The following is a 17,727-nucleotide window of genomic DNA, read 5'->3' as shown; positions in this document are numbered from 1 at the left end:
GGGTATCGCTTTCGTACTGCTAGCAAAGAGCTTTCAATGCCCGGACGAAAAAAAAAATTCCGGTGTCTCTGCTATAGGCGAGGGAGGTGTCGAGTATTATGGAAGATTTGAAGAAGTCTACGAACTTCATTATTATGGTGAAAATCCTCCGAACGTTGTTGTGTTCAAATGTCATTGGTTCGATCCTACTAAGACAAGACGGACTCATGAACATCTTGGGATTGTCGAAATTCGACAAGACACGCAGTTAAGCGGTGCCGATGTCTATATTGTGGCTCAACAGGCCACCCAAGTTTTCTATCTGCCATACTGTCGTCAAAGTGTTAAGAACCTAGAAGGTTGGTATGTCGTGTTCGATGTGCCGCCACATCTTAGACCACCTCCCCCAAATGAAGACGATTATGAACCTCAAATTGACCCAATAACATATGATGGAGAATTCTTCCAAGAATCACGTGGTGTCAGCCGTCGTACCCGAAACTGCTCTACGTCCACCCTGAACACAGAGGAACAAGACTCACGTGATGATAAGGAAGAAGTGGAAGTACAAGAAGTTACCAATGCCGATGAGCTATCAATGCTTGATCGGTTACAAAAAGGCCTTCCACATGATGTCCCTGAACCCGGTGACGATATCAGTCATGACGACACGTGTGATACTGATGATGATTTTGCTTCAATTGACCATGGAGAAGAGACAGATGATCCAGACTATTAGTACTTTGTATGCATCCAAACATTGTTGTTTAATTATTCAATTATTAGTTGAATTATTCATGTATTTATTATTGTTCATTTAATTATTGTCCTTGAATTTGTACTAATTATTTAACTATTTATCGTTACAGGTGGTGAGACATGGCAGGCGGGGATAAGTTGAGGATAGCACCTGGGCAGCTACGGAGAACTTTGTTGCAGAGCTTTGCCGAGGAGCCCCGTGGGAGAGGCGTAGGAAAGAAGAGAGGCAGAGGACGTGGTCGTGGGAGAGGGAGGCTGCATGATAGGAGCCAGTCGCCACCACCCTCGGCTACTTCTGTCTCAGCCACTTCACCCTTGCAGACGAGGGTGTCACTGGTGCGGGATCCTCCCGTCCAGGAGCAGACACCGATGCAAGGGGCTGAGGCGGAGGCGGAGGCGGAGGGTGCTGAGGCGGAGGCTGAGGCGGAGGGGGCTGAGGCGGAGGGTGCTGAGGTGGAGGGTGCTGAGGCGGAGGCTGAGGCGGAGGGGGCTGAGGCAGAGGCTGAGGGGGCTGCCAGCAAGTCGGTCTACCAACGTGGTATGACACGAGTTCCAGACCGATTGGAGTTGTAGCACAGGGCGTTCATTAGGCCAGATGGCGAGAAGTAAGTTGATATATATTGTGTACCTTATATCATTATATTTCACCAAGTAGCTAATGTCTTTGCCTTATCATTATGTAGGGGGTGGGATTACCCGCAGAATACCCGGAATCCAAACTGCCTCCTTGGTGCTTTACTTAGGGAGCACTTCCCCGGGATAGTGCAGTTGCCCAATGAGGGTATGGTTCCCGAGCAAGGACTCAAGTGGGAGCACTACCAAGCCGCTCTGCTCCCGGAAAACACACATGTCAATGGTGTTGTTTGCGTGAGCGTGGCCGACAAGGTGTTGGCTGATTTCTGGGTAACTATTATTTTACCCAATAAAAAGTATACAATGTTATATATTGTTATTTCCTTCCAAATCATTTCACTATTCATCTGAGCATCTATTTAGCATAATTGCAGAGTTACTTTAGGGTCAAGGAGGGGACGGAGGAGGCGGCCAAGAAGAACCTTGTGAAAGAGTGCAAGAGTTTATTGAATAACACGAGGCATGAGCTGCGTGTTCAGGCTGTTCGAGATTGGTACGCCAAGCAAGGGGAGCCGAAGACAAAGACTGAATGTCGAAAGATTTTCCTTCATAAGACCGAGTACATGGAGGTATGTACATTCCAAAGATCAATTCTTAGGGCTAGTTAGGTCTATTTAGTTATAATAGTTAGTTTCATTCTTCATTAACTTACATTCATAGGTGCCCCCGGGATGGTTGGCCGATAAGATGGATTGTTGGGAGATGATAGTGGACAGGTGGTGCACACAGGCTTGGTTGAGCACCCACACTATGGCCAAGGACCGTCGTGCCCAATTGGTTGGTGTGCCACATCACCAAGGCAATGCCAACATCAAGCAATACGCCAAAAAATGGGTATGTGTGCCTTGTTTTGTTTCATCAATAATTCGTTCGTTCATGATTTTTGTTGTACTAATTCTTTGTCTTTTCGTGTAGGCCAAACACAATAACCATCCCGAGCCTGAGGGATACGCCGCGTTTAGCATGGCCCATAAGGGCTCGTACAAGACGGCGAAGGCATATTCTGAGGGGGACGGGCCATCGGCGTACACAAGCCTGTCCGCCTACAACAAGATGACGTCTTATTCTGAGGTGGTCAAACAGCTGCGCGGGCCTGACTTTGACCCGAGCCCGAATCCTATCGATCCAGAGGCGTTAATGATCTCTGGTGGCGGTAAGAGTCATGGCACGCTGGCCATGTGTGATGGCTTCGTCCCTATCACTGAGACTCTATCTCAGATCAAGTCGAGGCAAACGAGCTCCGCTCGTGTAATACGGCAACGCGCGAGGCCAGTTGATCTTGCCATCGAGGTTAGTTTTCTTCATTATTTCTTTCGTTCTTTTGTCCCTGGATGGATGATGAAAATTCCTTTTGAGGAGTGGTTGCAGGCCGCACTTATGAAGGAGAGGGAGGCCACCAGGCTCTTGTTGGAGGAGAGGGACCGGAATACGCAGAGGTTGCTTGACGAGGAGAGGGCACGCAATAATGCCCATGCGAAGGCCATGCACGACTTCGTTGCGGTAAGTCAGTTGTGTGAGAAGCAAGGCTATGTGTGAGACGCAACAAGGCTATTTCTTTGACTCCTCGAAAACTAATTTGCAGGCTATGTGTGAGAAGCAAGGTTTGTCGCCCCCTCTGCCGATGCCTTCTCCGGTGGGAACGATGAGTTCCCTTCCAATGACCAACCTTGCACGGTCTTATACCATTGTCTGTCGCGGTGCTAACCACATATTTTAACTCTGCCTTGTTGCAGCATCATTCCAGAGTTGAATCCCACGATCCCTTTACTTCTCCTGGTGAGAGCCATAGCAACCCAGCGACCAACGGAGATGCAGCTTCTCCTCCGTTTCTTGGCATTCGGTAAGTTATTCCTCTCCTTCTTATTTTTCTTATTGTTTAGATCAACTTAGATTATGCCAGGCTTTAGTTAGCTTAGTAAATTCTAGTTGATATTAGCCATGGTTTAGTTAGCTTAGTAAATTCTAGTTGATATTAGAGCTCAACAATGACATAATTAGTTTAGAAAGTTTTAAAAGAAACCAGAAGAGAAGAACAAACAAGAGATGAAGAAATAAGAGAAGAAGAAAGAGGAGAAAAAGATAACTTCTCTTCTTTCTTTTTCTCTATCTTCTTCTTCTTCTTCTTCCACTTCTTCCACTTCTTCTTCTTGTTCTTCTTCTTGTTCTTCTTCTTCTTCTTCCACTTCTTCTTCTAATTGCTTAGCTTAATTTAGATAACTTCTTTCTTATTGTATTCTTCTTCTAACTTCTTTCTCATTATGTAGATTTTGATAAAGCAGCATGGCATATGGATGGATGCTCGAGGGACTTTGTAATGCACTTGTGTAGTCTTAGATGAACTTTGTAATGCAATTGTATTTGTGGATGCACTTGTGATGTTTTGTAATACTTTGTGATCTTGTTTGCACTTTAATTACATATATTCGTGTTGTTTGCACTTGTGTTGTGCTGTTTGCACTTTGTGATGCACTTGTGGTGCTGTTTAGGGGCTGCGCAAATATATATATGTTGTTGTTTGTATCTATGTTTTGCAAATGCAGGGAATTAACAGAAAACAAATATGAAAAAAGCAGAGAGGGTCTTTGCCTACAGCTTACTGACGGCAACGGCTTTGCCGTTGGTGGACTGACGGCAAAGAAGACACGTGGCGACAGCCTGTGTATCCTGACAACTCTGGGAATACCAAATTTCCCAGATTTTCGGCTTTGCCGTCAGCTGTGCTCCAGCTGTCGACAAAGAGGCGACCAAGGGGACCCAGGGGTTTTGGCTTTGCCGTCAGCTTTGCTACGACTGTGGGCAAAGAGGGGACCTAGGGGACCCAGGGGTTTCGGCTATGCCGTCAGCTTTGCTACGGCTGTGGGCAAAGCCTGCCGTTAACCTTCTAACGGCGCTCGGCCTGCGCTGTTGACGCCACTGCTCTTTGCCGTCAGCCCGTGCCAGCAAGCTGATGGCAAAGTCTTTGCCGTCGGTCGACCTTCAGCTGACGGCAAAGCAGGTGATTGCCGATAAAATCTTGGCCGGTACCTTTGCCGACAGCACACTGACGGCGAAGCCTTTGCCATCAGTTAAGCTGTCCTTTGCCGTCAGCTCTGGCTGTCGGCAAACCAGCAGATTCCAGTAGTGATGCACCCCCACCGTCTAGACCCACGTGGAGCATCACGTAGACACATGACTCACACCACTTATGCCAGTCCCCGAAGCATGCATCCCCGCCATTTAGACTCATACGTGGACATGTGTGCATGCATGTTGTGGGTCCAGTTGAGTGCGATGCATGGGACAGGCATTGGTTACTAGGTCTAACAACACGTGGCATCAAGATTTGAGGCAAATGAAGGAAAGGGCCCCGCACTCCCTTCACAGGCTGGACGCATTCTCTCTCGATGGCTTGGTCCGACTTGCGATATGGCCCCGTTTGCACATACCATATGTGAGGGCCGATGCATGCCGCTCTCGATGTATTACCACACCCTCTAGTGGTTGTATGATTACACCACGTCGGGTTCCATGAATTTTTAGCCCCTCATGAATTTGCACTGATTATAACGAGAGCAGACGTGCATCATAGCCCTAGAGAACGGCGTCGAGGCCACGCCTCGTGTTGGTAGCATATGGCACATATATGGACCAAAGAGCTTAACATGGGGCACTCATCTCATTCCATGCTACGATTTCATGTGGAAGTGTAAGATCTTGAATTTCGAGGTTACAACCATAGAAATGCGGTAAATGGCCTGAATATGCGAGGGATGGAGGGGTGGGGGTGGGGGCGAGAATGGCCACACAGTTACCTACCCCCATTATTGAAGTTTGTTTTATTTGGCAAGACAAACGAGTTTTTTAAATGAGTATTTTTAGCATGTTTTAATAAGGATTTTATAATTTCACATTATAAGGTGCTTATTTTTTCCTAAAACAAAGGTGTTGTAAACGCACAAAGCTCCTCATTGAGCCTCTCACCATCACGTTCACGTTGAAGTCACCCTAAAATCTTATCTAAAAAAACTCACCCTAAAATCAAGGAGAGGTAGATCGAATCTCCCCACAGGGGGCAACCTCCACCTAGTAGCTAAATATGGTTAGTTGAGAATTTCTCCGCAAGTTGTTTTTTGAGGCAAATCATATTATTCCTTTTTCCTCCAATATTGTGGGCTTTGTGGTGAAATACTTGGAAGAAAAATCATGGGAGGCACGGTGGAACGAGTGCACCTGTTTTCCCCCTCCAAAAGTGCACTTGTTGCCGTATTAAACGAGGAGTCCAACAGGCGGGAGTTGTCCAATAGACGGGAGGACTCCAACACGCGTCCCAATTATTTAGGACGGGCATGCGCGGGGGCCCTTCGTCCTCACTGCTATGACTCTCCAAAAACTGTTCCTCTGCCTCTGCATCCCCTAGATTCCCTCTTCCTCTGCCTCGCCCACTCTCCCAACAATGCGACTTCTGGAACGGTGAGTTCTCCTTCCTGTCAAGTACACACAGATTCATCTGCATAGGCGTTGAAAAATTCATAGATACATGTTTATTCTTGATTGTTGATGCAGTTGTTTAGATAAATATTTCAAGAGTGTAAATTTTGATTGTTAATTCGCATATACTCCCTCTGCAAGGAAATATAACAATTTTTGGTTCACTACTTTAGTGATCTAAAAGATCTTAAATTTCTTTATAGAGGGAGTACATGTTTAGTTTAAATTGTACATGCACTTGTTTACATAAACTTTCAATAGCTCCAGAATTACTATACTATCTGTCGTCATATTCATCTCGGCTTACTGTTATCATGTTATTGTCATGCTTCATGTCTTATACTGGTTTCATCAATTACAGTCCTTCGGCATGGCGTTCATGAAAGATTATGCTGCCAGGGCAGATGGAAATACCCAAATTTTTGTGAAGTACACGAACAGGGCTAGCTGTGTTGAGTACTGCATTAGCAAATTCAAATACTGGCTGCAGAACAACGACCAGAAGATAGTTGGACTGGATGTGGAGTACACTTGGCCTCATGGTCCAATACAGATGGCTGCCGTGGTCCAGTTACGCATTGGCATCTACGTCCTCGTGTACCACATAAGCGTTGCGATGAGCACTACGGCCTGCTGGCCGCCTTCCTGCTTGACGAGGAGTACACCTTTGTTGGGTTGGAAATCAACAATGACCAGAAAAAACTAGAGCGTGTTGGTATGGTGGTACAAAACTTTGTGGATATCAACAATATGTTGAGAGTGCCTGATCCAGTGGAGATGACAACACTGGTTCCATCATCCACCACAGCTACAACAAGATGAAGGATGCTATCAGAGAAGATGACCACCATATATGGGCAGAAGCGCCCTTGCCCTTGAAGAACATCTATTATGCTTCCATGGACGCGTATGCCACCTACGATGTATACAGGCGCTTGGTGTACTTCCGTAAGGGGTTCGAGAGCTAGTCCCAGCATCTTGCCAAACAATCTAGGCGGTCGAGGAACTCCGGAAGGAAAAATGAATCAACCTAAAATGTTTCTTCTATTTATCTAGCTGATAGTTTGTAAACTTTATTATACTGCTAGTAAGTCGTAAGTTCAAATTTCCTGCAAGTTGAATCAGCCTTCATTCTAGTTGTGTTGCCTAATTTGATCCACGTTCACGAGATATTATACTTAAGATGTTTATTTTGTTCTCGCTAGCTATGATACAGAATGCAATAGCCATTTTTACCAAAAGTTTATTTCAGATTTATAATAAATACTATTCTCAACTGGGTTTGAATAGAGAAAGTTTATTTTTTATTGAATATAGAAAGGTTATTTTTAATCAAAAGAAGGGTCGCCCCCTCTGATTTCCATTAACAGAAACCACATGGTCTTTCAAGCCCCTGATACAAACTACAGCTAGAAACTAAAGTAATCAACTAGCAGCACAAATTATACATGGTAGCAAGAACAACCAGACTTAACATGAAGGTCCAAAAAATAAAACTACGACGGAGGACAAAAAATATAGCTGAGAGATGCGCAAGCGACACCGCAGTACCCTGTGACTCAACACTTGCGATGATATGTACAATTCACCTTCTACATGCTCTAGCAGCTTTGCTCCCAACATCAGCACCTCTTTGTTTACCACCTTCATCTGCAATATAGACCATCCTATGATCCACAAGAAAATTAGCTAAACAAGAATCATAAGATCACTATACCATTTATTTTCTAATCTCACATTATTCCTGCATTATCAAAGAGTCAAGAACACAACTGATGCCCTTCCCGCATCTCCTACGCAAACACTCATAGGTAGTTCTACCATCTTAACTCCATGATTTAAATTATTAATAAAACCCCCTTAATGTACCATCTTAACTCCATGATTTAAATTATTAATAAAACCCCTTAACGATTCCATTTGCATTACCATCGTTCATAACTATAGCGAGGGAAACAACAGCCAATAAAGCAACCACCTGTGTAAGCCCTATTTTGAGTCTTGAATAGGGCCCAATCATTTACTCTAACTGCAACATGTCCTCCTCTCATAGTCATCGTCACCCAAGACAGAATGAAGACGTAACCCCATAGATGCATAACTGCTATCAACATAGTTTTCGCACTATACCTAGTGTAAACGACACTCTTGTGTTGTCATGCTACATTTGTGGCTCCTCGGTCAGCATGTTCATAACCACCTTGATCTGAAGATCTTCACGGGTGGTGGTCTTGAAACTGAAAAGAACGGCTTTATGAATCTTGAGCTCTTCACTGTCAACAAAAATCACTCCATCCCTTGCCGAAGATGATGCGGCCATCATCACACTTGTGGTACTTGACCGGCATGAAACTGTCCTTGCACAGCCGAATGCTAGCAAGCCCATCTCCCAGTATCTCCCCATCTCCTGTGTTCTTCAGGGTGTTGACAACTTTCGCTGGTAATCTCTGTATGCACCATCATAGGAAGAAAATTATCAAATATGTGAAGGAACAGTAAAAAAAGGATCTTCGTCTACATTAACATATATGACATAATGATCTTCAGTTATGGGAAACAAAAGGATATGCAAAAACACATATCAGTGTGTTCACTGGTTTCAGCTACAATAGCATATCATTAACTTTTCTCTCCATGAAAAAACAGAGAAAATTGCATACAAAATAGAAAATACTAGTACACCAAAAACATACCATCGTCTTTCCTGCTATGTTCGACTTGGTGAAGCGGTGGACAAAAAATGAACCTATATAACCTTTCTTCATCGTCAAAAGGTCATGTAGGTTCAGCTCCTCTTGCTTTGTCAGATTAATTCCCTTCGTTATGACGGCTGATTCTAGAGGATCTTTACGCTCTTCGTTTTGATCACATGTCCTTGGCAGGTTGCAGATGTACACCATAGGAATGTATTTAGTCCAATCAAAGGAGACAAAGTCGCCTTCTCGTAGGTCGAAGTCTTCAACAAACCTGCACCAGTTTTCACCACCGATGATCGCCCTTGAATTCCCTTTGTACGCGCCAAAATCATACGTGCGGTTCCCTCTCACTTGAAAAAGGAATGAACTGTCTGGGATGGCGCTGAACCGGTGTCGTGCTTAGCATGGCACGATCTGTAGATGTAGAATTCAATTTCTATTTATTTCCTACATTTTGTTGATCTTCAAAGTAGAGGGGTACAAACACAATGCAAGTAAAAATTGACATGATTATTTATACCACAACTGAAGTGTCCCCATCTAGTGTGATGGTAAATGTCAACCGAGTGGCATTGGGCCTGTTGCAGTCCTGTCGACAGGTTATGCACACCACCTGTATAAACAAAATAAAATGAAGAAAATCAAAGGATGAGAATTTAAGAAAAGGGCTTATGCATGTAAACACACTAGGCAACAATCATACAGTATAATCAACAAAGGTACTGCATCAATAATCAACAACCATACACTTGAACTGAGCGGGTGGCTCGCCCTCCACTCCTCATAAACCCGCAACGCAGCGCGTGCCCGCCGCACCATAACTTGTAATTCAGACATGTCCTTCTCTTGATCCTCGACCGACAACATGGGCTCACCCCGAGTGTCGACACGCGACATTGGCTCCTCCTCCTCTACAACACAACTGAGGTAATGTGTGAGATTGAGCAGTAATCTCTGAGAAAAGTCCCATCAAAACATACATCCTACTACTGTTGTTACTCGGCCCACCCGAATGTACACATGCACACCTTCAACATACAACCCATCTACATACATCCGCATCCTACAATTTGTTCCTAAAAAAAGAATAAAAAATCTGTTCTGGAAGGACGAAGGATCGTCACGATAACCAACTCAATTAGCCACTTGTGTGTCATATTGGAGAAAATGAACTTACTTCACTTTTTCCTCGTACTACATAAGCACACATAATAAAGATTAAAATAATTTCTATAAACTCTGATATATTGTACGCCCTCACATTTATAATCTTTAAAATATGAACTTAATTTGGGCAACAAAACCAAGAGGTTATTGTTATTTCCCTAGAAATATACAAATATTTCGATCAAAATTCCATATTCTGCAAAGAAAACCAAACATTGCAGTAAATATTATTCTGAGAAATATTTAGTTGACTTGCAATCTAGGACTACTAGTTAATGGCTGCCTTACTAAACCCAACCTAATTTCGGCCTAAAAAGGAATTTAATCCACTAGACCAACTTATAAGTTTTGAGCCCACCCTTCGGTTTCTTCCTGGATTCAGCACTGCACAAGGCCAATTTTTTTCACGTTTTTAAAGAACTGTTTGCTGATATTTTCTGCTATTGTGTTACCATATGCACTTGCTCATTATTATGAAAACCCTGGAATACCGAAACCCTAGAAAAAAAATACCGAGCATGCTACGGATGTAGAAAACTTCCTTCAATCTCTGCATCACCTTCCATCTAACCCGCGATTTGAAAGTCCTAACTATCTAATCTCCGACTTTGAAAACCATATCCAACTCCCGAAACGGCAACACAACAAGGAACAAAGAAGTCGAAGATTACAAGTTAGGGTTTCTCACTTCACCTAGTCCCCGGTAGTTGCTAGGTGCTTGCTGGCGGCCTCCCAATCTCACTCTGCGCTCTTCTGCTCCAAACGTCGTGACCGACCAGGCGAGTAGGCAGCATGGTCGCGGCGGGGGAATGGGTGGGGGTGAGGGGGGCGGGGGTGTGTGGGCGATGTGGGTGATGACACGGACCCTCTCCGTATAAAGCATAGAAAATAAAGGCCCGTGGGTCCAGTTCATAAAGAAACAACCCTATGTTACTAATAAAAAACACAAAGGAAAACCTTTTGTCTAAAAAACAAAAACAAATGAAAATCGTAAATAAATAGGGAAATTCTCAAATAACAATTTATTTAGCTACTGCGTGGAGAGGTTGCCCCCCCCCCGGTGTGGAGATTTTGGGTGAGTTCAGCGTGAACGTGAACGTGAGAGGCTCAAGGAGGAGTTCAACGTGATGGTGATGGCAAGAGGCTCAAGGAGGAGTTCAACGTGATGGTGATGGCGAGAGGCTCAAGGAGGAGTTTTGTGCGTTAACAACACCTTTGTCTTAGAGAAACAAATGCACCTTAGAATCTGAAATTATAAAATTGACATTAATAAGTGCTAAAAATTCCATATTTATAAAGAAATGTTTTTTTCCATAGAAAACAAACTTCAATAATGGGGGTAGGTAATTGCGTGGCCTTTCTCGCCCGCACCCACCCCCTCCATCCCTCGCATATTCAGGCCATTTACCGCATTTCTATGATTGTAACCTCGAAAGTTCAAGATCTTACGCGGCCACATGAAATCATAGCAAGGAATGGGATGAGTGCCCCATGTTAAGCTCTTTGGTCCATATATGTGCCAAATGGTACCAACGGGTGGCGTGGCCTCAACGCCGTTCTCTAGGGCTATGATGCACGTCTGCTGTCGTTATAATCAGTGCAAATTTGTGACGGGCTAAAACTTCACGGGACCGAGTGTGGTGTTATAATACAACCACTAGAGGGTGTGGTAATACATCAAGAGAGGCATGCATCGGCCCTCACATAGGCTCTGTGCAAACGGGACCATATTGCGAGTCGGACCAAGCCATCGAGAGAGAATACGTCCAACCTGTGAAGGGAGTGTGGGGCCCGTTCCTTCATTTGCCTCAAATCTTGATGCCACGTGATATTAGACCAAGTAACCAAGGCCTGTCCCATGCATTGCACTCAACTGGACCCACAACATGCATGCACACATGTCCACGTATGAGTCTAAATGGCGGGGATGCATGCTTCGGGGACTGGCGTAAGTGGTGTGAGTCATGTGTCGACGTGATGCTCCACGTGGGTCTAGACGACAGAGGTGCATGGTTTGGATCTAGCTACCGAGAGTTAACGCGGTCGGTTTGTGCCTAGGCGGTGTTTCACGGGGCCTGACGCGGTCTCATCGAATGACCCATGAAGGGTGTGGTCAAACACCGAGAGCGGCACACATAAACCCTAAAGGGGGCTATGTGGAAATGATGCCATATCGCATGCTGGATCTAGACAATGGAGGGAACGAGTTCGGCATGAGGACGAAGTGCGGGGCCCGTTCCTTCATTTTCTTCAATTTTCGGTGCCGCTTCATGTGGGCCCTATCCAAAAGGCCCATTGAGTGCATCACACACAGTAGGATTCACATCATGCATGCACACTTGGCCACGTAGACACCCACCGTAAACCTTTAGCCAAGTTGACCCACACCATCCATCCACCCTTGACCCCACCTGAGTTCGTCGGATCTCCGACGAGTCCCTTCCCTTAGTATGCCAAGCATGTTAAAACGACACACGGCTATGCGGCTTGCACACCGAGATTGGTGCATCATGCACTAGTGCCAACAAACATGTCCAGCTGAGCATCTTTGCCCATGGTCTGGATCGAGGTGGCTAGCGGTGCATGTTGTCGGCCCGGTTGCCTAGCGGTCCTTGCTATAGGTCAACATGAATCGCATCGCATTGGATCAAGATTCCCCTCTCTTGTACCAGAGCAGCACACGTGCATGGTAGAAGAATCTGAGCAGATGATGTCGGAGCTTGGACGAGACGCCATGGGATAGGTGCATGCTGAAATTCAAGATTTAGGAATTAATAACAAATGAAAATGACAATTCAATTGTTTGTACAGGTGTACAACATGTTTTCAAGAAAATATGAAATATGACACGTTCACATGCATTTTGGCAAGAAGTGCACTTTTAGAGGGGCAAAACAGGTAGCCCCCGTGCCTCCCACGATTTTTGTTCCATGTATTTCGCCACGAATATTGGAGGAAAAAAGAAAAATGTATTTTCCCCTAAAAACGACTTGGGAAGAAAATATCAACTAACCATATTTAGCTACTCCGTGGAGGTTGACCCCCGTGGGGAGATTAGATCGACCTCTCCTTGATTTTAGGGTGAGTTCAACGTGAACGTGATGGTAAGAGGCTGAAGAAGGAGTTTTGTGCGTTTAAAAGAACTTTTGTTGTAGAACTGTATAATAATAAATAATAAATAATATGTGAAAAACAAAAAAGAAAAAGGATATGCATAGAAAATGGGCCAGGCCAACCATCTACAAGATGTGCGATCCAGCACGCTGATGAGGTTGTCCTCGGTCAACCCAACAAAATTTGGCCCAACGCTAAGCCGCACCGGGAACAACTGACGGGTGGTGGGAGTTTAGTCCCACCTTGTCGAGCGAGAGGCGCATGCACGTAGTTATATTCCCGGCTGAGAGACCATTGGCATGAGCCTCTCTCACTGAAACAACATGTTCTCTATCCCGTTCTTTGTATGCCCTGTGGGGCCTACTAGCAGGATAAATCAATATCCCACGAGCTTGCGTCGTGGCCCATATGCTTGGGTTTCTAGTGGTATGCAGGCCGTGGGCTTTGAAATCTCCTGTTAGATGGTGGGCTTTTTCTTTTGCTATGGTCACATGTTTATGTTTGGACCATCGCCAAATCATTCAATTTTTTTACGTTGTCATATACACGTAATAAACATGGTTATAAAAGAAAATTCAAAAAAGAAGAAGTTTACACTGTCCCCTTAAGGTCAAGTCAGAGGTATCTACCTGAGTTTCACTGAGCCACTATAAATTATATGAAATTCTAAAAAATTGGAAAACTTTCATATTCTGTCTATTTTATGAAAGAGATCATGTGTACAAAATTTCACGTGATTTGGATGTGGTCTAAAAAACCACCTTGTTAGAAAAACTCGCTTAAGTGAGACCAAACGGTCCGTCTGTAATGAAGTGATTTTTTGACCATCTCCAAAATAACACCAAATATGTTGTACACGATGCCATAAATGTAACAAACAGGATATCCAAAAATAAAACTCAAAACTTTTAAGTTTACACTGTGCCCTTATGCAAAATTCCGTGGTAAGGCAAGTGAGGTAGCTCATGACCATAACCGTGGCATACATTGTTCAAATGGCCTCAAACCGTTCTTCTTTAGCCAAGTTGACCCGCACCATCCATCCACCCTTGACTCCACCTCGGTTCGTTAGTTCTCCAACGAGTCCCTCCCTTCGCATGCCAAGCATGTCAAAGCGACACACGGCTACCCATCTTGCACACCGAGATTGGGCATCATGCACTAGTGCCAGCAAACATGTCCTGCTGAGCATCTTTTCCCATCATGGACACTACCGCATGGTCTAGATCGAGGTGGCTAGTGGTACATGTTGTCGGACCGGTTGGCTAAGGATGCATGATATGGGTCAACATGAATTGTATTGCATCACATCCAGATTCCGGTACCGGACGCCGGTGGCCCAGAGCAGCACGTGCATGGTACAAGAATCTGTACGGACGCTGGCAGAGCTTGCACAAGACAAATTTGACCTAAACGCCATGGGTTAGGTGCATATTGAAATTCAATATTTAGGAATTGTTAACAAATCAAAACGACAATTCAATTGTTTGTACATGTGACACGTTCACATGCAATATGGCAACAAGTGCACTTTTGGAGGGGAAAAACAGGTACACTCGTTCCACTGTGCCACCCACGATTTTTATTCCATGTATTTCGCCCCAATATTGGAGGAAAAGAGAAGATTGTGTTTTTGCCTCAAAAACGACTTGGAGAATAAATTCTCAACTAACCATATTTAGCTACTAGGTGGAGGTTGCCCCCCGTGGGGAGATTCGATCTACCTCTCCTTGATTTTTGGGTGAGTTTTTTTAGATAAGATTTCACGGTGAGTTCAACGTGAACGTGATGGTGAGAGGCTCAATGAGGAGCTTTGTGCGTTTACAACACCTTTGTTTTAGGAAAAAATAAGCACCTTATAATGTGATATTGTAAAATCCTTATTAAAACATGCTAAAAATCCTTATTTAAAAAACTTGTTTGTCTTGCGAGATAAAACAAACATAAATTATAGGGGTAGTTTATTGCGTGGCCTTTCTCGCCCCCTCCATCCCTCGCATATTCGGGACATTTACCGTATTTCTATGGTTGCAACCTCGAATGTTCAAGATCTTACGCGGCCACATGAAATCATAGCAGGGAATGGGATGAGTTCCCCATGGTAAGCTCCTTGGTCCATATATGCACGATATGCTACCAAAGGGAGGGGTGGCCTCGATGCCGTTCTCTAGGCTATGATGCTCGTCAGCTGACGTTATAATCCATGCAAATTCGTGAGGGGCCAAAAAATCACGGGACCTGGCGAAGTGTAATGATACTACCCCTAGAGGGTGTGGTAAAACATAGAGAGCGGCATGCATAGGCCCTCACGTAGGCTGTGGGCAACTGGGGCCATATCCCATGGTGGATCAAGCCGTAGAGTGGGAATACGTCCGTCTTGTGAAGGGAGTGTGGGGCCCGTTCCTTCATTCGCCTCAAATCTCGTTGCCGCGTGATGGTAGACCTAGTAACCAAGGACCGTCCCATGCATCGCACTCAGCTGGAACCACAACATGCATGCACACATGGCAGCATATGAGTCTACACGGCGGGGATGCATGGTTCGGGGGCTGGCACAAGTGTCGCGGGTCATGTGTCTAGGTGCTACTCCACTTGGGTCTAGACGGCGGGGGTGCATGGTTTGGATCTAGCTACCGAGAGGTAACGCTTCCGGTTTGTGTCTAGGTGGTGCATCACGGGGCCTCGCGCGGTCTCATCGTATGACCCATGAAGGGTATGGTCAAACACCGAGAGCGGCATGCATAAACCCTCACGCGGGCGAAGTGTAAATGAGGCCATGTCGCATGTTGGATCTAGCCAATGCGAGGGAACAAGTCCGGCTTGCGGACGGTGCGAGGCTCGTTCCTTCACTTTCCTCCAAATTCGGTGCCGCTTTATGTGGTCCCTAACCACAAAGGCCCGCCCCGTGCATCACACTCACCTGGACCCACACCGTGCAAGCACACTTGGCCACATAGACACACACCGATAAACCTTGACAATAGCTAGGGTTTAATAATTATCCATTCATTTTGCCTAATCGGTACAACATAGCTAGCGATGAACAAAAACGCAAGATGCCATGTGAAATTAAATATGCCAACTCTCCCTCCTACTATTTTTTAGTAGTTCTCCCTTCTAGTATTTAGTAGTACTGCACAAAACAAAAAAATTGTCCCTTCTATTTTGGTGTTCTTTTTTTTGAACACCCTATTTTGCGCGACATGTTGCCATGTTTGTGGACCGACATTGTGCACTTTTTATTTTGCTTGGTTGGTTGGGGCAAATCTTTGGGTGTGCACGATGCCCTATACGTGCATGTTTCTACCAAAATATCAAAAGTGACGAATTGTGCACGGCCTTGACCTCTCTCTCCCAAACAAATTGAATTTTCACTCCCCAAATCTCGCTCCCGCCTCTAGCAGTTGATCACCTCTGCCTATCCACCCACATCTTCGTCGCCGCCCACTACTCGCCGCCGCCAAAAAGCCCACATTCTTGCTGGCGAGGATGATCCTACCTGCCAGAGGAGGGGGCGTGGCTGGTGCGCTCCGTGCGATGGATGTGGACCCCATGAAGGAACTGGTCGACAAGGACGTCGTCGCCGTGGATTCGCAGCCGCAGCTGGTCCAAGACAGCACCAACGACAATGTATCGGTTAGTGTCTGCAGAGATTAACCCTAGAATTTGCCTTCTCGAGGTTAACCCTAGAAATTGCTCTCTTGTTATTCCTCACTATTGGTACAGACAATCGTACTATTTGCCTTTTTTTGATTAATCGTACGGTTATCAGTCCTAGGGTTTGCAAATTTAGATGAATGTATCATTTGTAACCAAAGTTTTAGAAAACCAATACAAAGAAAAAACAATCCATTTATGCCTGCCTTTGATATAATGTACAATTCGCTGTCATGATAAAAAAAAATTCTAATACCAGATTGCAGATTTGGAAGAACAGGAGAACTACCTAGAGCTGAGGGAAGCTTTCAGAAAGAAAATCTTCAAGTGGCTCATGGTTACAAACATTGTATATCGGCATAACGGTCACTATAAATGCCCGTTCTACAGGAAAGAGAACCGGCATTCCAAAACCACAGCAATTGCAGCTTACAGAAAGAGATGGCATCATAAGGCAAACCTGCTGAGTTGGCCAACAAATTGGGGAGGGTGAAGACCTAAAAGCATATAGTAATGTTTTTTTGTCTTCTGTCGACACCAGATGTACAAAAAATATGGGCCCACATGAACAAGTATCAATATTTATTTCCTTCGACGGTCAGTGCCACATTGGTCAACATGAACAAGTGTTGATCTCATTGAACTTACATCCTGGCAAAATTTTGTGTCATTCTGAACCTGCTCCACGGAAGGCCTTTCGGGTAGGACGGGTAGGGTCCGTCTCGAAGCATGTTTTTGTTGGCATCCTTGAAGTGGACCAACAGCCTTGTACCAACAGGACTAGCATCCTTGCCAAGTTTTATAGCTTTTTGACATTGTAAGGATTTCCGTAGTTTGGCCGGCGTGGAAGGTGAGTGTCAGCACCTGCAATCAGCCCCCTGAGATTGTGCTTCCGTAGCTGCCGCGGAGACTAGGAAGGATACAGTGGCCGAGGATGGCGTGTAGCAAGGCCAAAGATGGCGGCACGGGGCCAGACTTAGAGCTGCACAACACGCGGAGGCATGACACCAACTGTTGCAGAGCCCAAGCAGGGCGAAGCAGGCGAGAGTACACCAGCATTGGATTGCACACTGACGCTGAGAGAAGGCGGAGACAGCGCAAGACCAAAGGTCGAACAGGTGGCGGGAACCATTCACACCGCGCCTTGTGTCGAACATCCTACTGGCAGCACTAGGGATGGAGCCAGGAACTTCATATGAGGGGGCCAAAGATACATGCATGATTATTGGAGGGGGCATACATTAAAATTTAGACT

This window comes from Hordeum vulgare, chromosome 6H, assembly GCF_904849725.1.
Source record: "Hordeum vulgare subsp. vulgare chromosome 6H, MorexV3_pseudomolecules_assembly, whole genome shotgun sequence".
Classification (NCBI taxonomy): Eukaryota; Viridiplantae; Streptophyta; class Magnoliopsida; order Poales; family Poaceae; genus Hordeum; species Hordeum vulgare.
Note: the sequence above shows the minus strand (reverse complement) of the source record.